This window comes from Cynara cardunculus, assembly GCF_001531365.2.
Source record: "Cynara cardunculus var. scolymus isolate 2C chromosome LG 15, CcrdV1, whole genome shotgun sequence".
In the NCBI taxonomy this organism is placed as follows: Eukaryota; Viridiplantae; Streptophyta; class Magnoliopsida; order Asterales; family Asteraceae; genus Cynara; species Cynara cardunculus.
In genome coordinates this window covers 21,065,735-21,070,178 of record NC_037542.1, presented here as the reverse complement: position 1 = coordinate 21,070,178, position 4,444 = coordinate 21,065,735, and positions in this window count along the sequence as shown.

Sequence of the window (4,444 nt, the reverse complement as noted above, 5' to 3'; positions counted from 1 at the left end):
GAGTTCCCTGGTTACCAAATACTTTGTTCTTCTATCGATCCTTTTCTGTGTTCTTATATCAACATTTGTGGTATCAGAGCCAGGTTAGCATCTTCTCTTGATTCATCTCTCAATGGCTGAGTCAAGTACATCACACACTACCTCTGTGATCATTCCAGTATTCAAAGGAGAAGGTTATGAACACTGGAGTCTTCGTATGAAAACTATCCTTCGATCACGAGATTTGTGGGATGTTGTATACCTGGGTCTCACAGCAACAAATAACAGAGACGGTSATAATAGAGAGGCAAAAACAAAAGACGCTCAAGCTATGACAATCATCCARCAGGGTGTACATGACAKCCTGTTTTCCAGAATTGCGGCAGCCGACTCTGCAAAGAATACATGGGAAATTCTTCGAATAGAATTTCAGGGTGATTCTCAAGTCCAATCAATTAAGTTGCAAGGATTACGGAGGGTGTTTGAAAATCTATCTATGAAAGATGACGAGGCAGTAGGTGACTACTTCTCTCGTGTTATGAATAATGTTGGTCAGCAACGATCATACGGAGAAGAACTTACAGATCAGAAGATTGTTGAGAAAGTTCTTAGGAGTTTGTCTCCTAAGTTTGACTATGTAATACCATCCATCGAAGTGATGTTTGATCTGGCCGATGTCACCCCCGTTAAACTTATGGGACTTCTACAATCACAAGAGGAAAGAATCAACAGTCGAGCCTCTCTTGATAAACCACTTAAGACACCTGATCGACAAGATGAGCAGGCTCTTCAGGTAGTTCAAGGTCCTAACAAATTCTCACGTGGAAGAGGACGGGATCGAGGCTTTAGAGGAAGAGGAGCMGGTCGTGGAAGGGGCAGCTTTGACAGAAGCAAGGTCCCTCAATGCTATGTCTGCAAAAAATTTGGTCACTTTAAAAAGGATTGCTGGTATAACAATGAAAATCAAGTCAATGTAGCAGAAAATGAAGAAAATGGAGAAGCGGCAGAAACAGATGATCAACATYTGTTACTGGCTGTCATCTCACCACAAGAGTTTGTTCTAGATGATCAATACATGCTAGTGACCAACACTGGTAAATCCAACAACTTTAATCACTTGTGGTTCATTGACTCTGGTTGTTCAAATCATATGACMGGAATCAAAGACAACTTTGTGAGCATGGATGAGTCATTCCATTTGGAAGTGCGATTGGGTGACAAAAAGAAAGTGGCTGTTAAAGGAAAAGGGACTGTCAAGATTTATACAAGTGACAGTACATTCAAGATACTAGACAATGTCTATTATKCCCCCAAGCTTGAATACAACCTTCTCAKTGTTGGGCAACTCATGAAGAATGGTTATTCACTACAATTTGATGATGATATGTGTGTAATCAGGAGCAAAATAACAGGAAAGATTGTGATGAAGGTTGCAGTGGCAAATAACAACATGTTTATTTTCGATGCAAGGMTGACTTCAACTCATGCTCTCATCTCCAAATTTGATGATGAAGCACTTCGATGGCATTGCAGATTTGGCCACCTGCACTTTGAAGGGCTAAAACATCTATACAACAAGAAGATGGTGTGGGGGCTGCCTAAACTCAGAACATCTGTAATCTGTGAAGCTTGCATCACAGGTAAACAAGCAAGGTATCCCTTTCAGTCCACATCGTGGCGTGCAAAAAATAAACTGGAGTTGATTCACACAGACTTGTGTGGACCTATGCAAGTCCCAAGCCTAGGTGACAGCTTGTACTTCCTGCTTTTTATTGATGATCTAACTCGAATGTGTTGGGTCTACTTCTTGGCTAATAAGCATGAAGCATTTGATAAATTCAAAATCTTTAAAGTAATGGTTGAAAAAGAAAGTGGGTACTTCATCAAAGTCCTTCGCTCAGACCGGGGGGGCGAATTTTGTTCACAAGAATTTAATTCCTACTGTGAAAAAGCTGGAATCAAAAGAGAACTTACCATTCCCTACACCCCTCAGCATAACGGTGTAGTGGAAAGAAAGAATCGAACGGTCATGAACTTAACAAGAAGCATGYTGCAGGAAARAGAGCTACCTAATTTCCTTTGGGCTGAAGCTGCTGCTACTGCCATCTATGTACTTAATCGGTCACCTACTAAAGCTCTTGTAAATCRGACTCCATATGAAGCATGGACAGGTAAAAAACCTACTGTCTCTCACTTAAAAGTCTTTGGTTGTGTTGCATATGGCTTAATTCCTTCTCAGCTGAAAAAAAAGTTAGACAACAAGTCTGAAAAAAATATTTTTATTGGCTACTCAAGTCAAAGCCATGGGTACAGATTGTACAACCCTGACACAAAAAAGATCTCTACCAAAAGAGATGTAATCTTTCTTGAAGATTCWAAGTGGGTGTGGGGCCAAGAGAAAGCAACACTCAACCACTCCTATATCTTTATTGACCCATTTCCTGATGAATCACCTATCATATCTTCTAGTACTATGTCTAATGATACTAGTACTTTTCCTACTACAATTGAGTCAACTCCTAGTACTATGCCTAATGATACTAGTACTTCYCCTACTACAATTGAGTCAACTCCTACTCCAATGACTACAATCCACCAGCCCCGTACTACTACCTTCACATCTACACATGCATCTGGTCCTTTGAGAAGAACAATTAATCCTCCATCATGGCTTAAAGATTATCATAGTGGAGAAGGGTTGTCTGAAGAAGAAGGCGAGATTGCTTCTTGTCAATTTGCTCTTACTGTTTCTGACCCACTCACGTACAATGAAGCCTCTCAACACAAGAAGTGGCAAGAAGCAATGCATGCAGAATTGTTGGCCATTGAAAAAAAATCAAACCTGGCAGTTGGTCTCTCTTCCGCCGGGCAAAAACAAAGTAGGAGTTAAATGGTTATTCAAAACCAAACTTGGAGCTAATGGTGAAGTAGTAAAGCACAAAGCAAGGCTAGTGGCCAAGGGTTACTCTCAACAACAAGGTATTGATTTTCAAGAGACGTTTGCTCCAGTTGCTCGATTTGAAACCATACGAGTAGTTCTTGCTGTAGCAGCTCAGATGGGGTGGTTTGTTCATCAACTAGATGTGAAGTCGGCCTTCCTAAACGGTGATCTGTCTGAAGAAATATATGTCGAACAACCAGAAGGTTTTGTTGTTCGAGGAAAGGCTGACATGGTTTACAAACTAAATAAAGCCTTGTATGGACTAAAGCAGGCTCCACGCGCTTGGTATGCAAAGATTGATGGGTACTTCATGGAGAATGGTTATAAAAGGAGTCACAATGAGCCTACTTTATACATCAAAAGGAATAATACAGATGATGTCATTTATGTGTGTTTATATGTAGATGATATCATCTGCACATCCTCTTGTGATAACTTGATCAGTGAGTTCAAGCAGGGAATGAAGCTGACCTTTGAAATGACTGATATGGGTTTGTTGAAGTATTTTTTGGGTCTTGAAGTAATGCAGACCAACAAAGGAATCTATCTTTGTCAGGAAAAGTATGCCCAAAACCTGTTATCTCGATTTGGAATGAGCAACTGCAGGGAAGAGAATACTCCCATGAATTGCAATGAGAAACTTCTGCTCAATGATGGAGCAGATAAAGTTAATGAGGAGGCATTCAGAAGTTTGGTAGGAGGGCTTATTTACTTGACTCACACTAGGCCAGATTTGACCTATGCAGTAAGTCTGGTTTCACGATTTATGCATCAGCCTTCCAAAATTCATTATGGAGCTGCTCGCAGAATTCTAAAGTATATTGGCAGTACTATGAGCTTKGGAATATGGTATAAGCAGTCTGCAGGGATCAGGTTGGTGGGATACAGTGATAGTGACTGGGCCAGTTGTGTTGATGATCGAAAGAGCCTCTCAGCATACGTTTTCTCACTAGGYAGTGGTGCTGTTGCTTGGAGTTCAAAGAAGCAGCACACTGTAGCTCTATCAAGTACTGAAGCAGAGTATATCTCAGCTACTGGTGCTACTTGTCAAGCAATCTGGCTTCGTAGAGTTCTTGAGGATCTTGGGTTTAGACAAAGTGAGCCCACTGTGATTTATTGTGATAATAAGTCTGCCATCAACTTATCCAAAAATCCTGTTATGCATAATCGTTCTAAGCATATTGAGTTAAAGTATCACTTCATCAGAGAGATGATTAAACAGCAGCAGGTAAGCCTTGAATACTACAGCACCCATGAACAACTTGCAGACATATGCACTAAGGCACTATCCAGAGAGAAGTTTGTCTACTTCAGATACAAGCTGGGAGTTATGGAGTTTGAATCAAGGGAGGATGAAGAAGAATGATTCAAACTGTGTTGCCAGGAGCTCTCAAATCACGTGGAGTTTTTTCTTTTTTAAAAAAAAAAAAAATTGCCTAATGGGTCTTGCTGTTAGATTAGGCTATTCTTTAGGTGATGCTATTCTTTAGGGTTGTTGAGTATTTTTCGTATACTTTTTCCTAT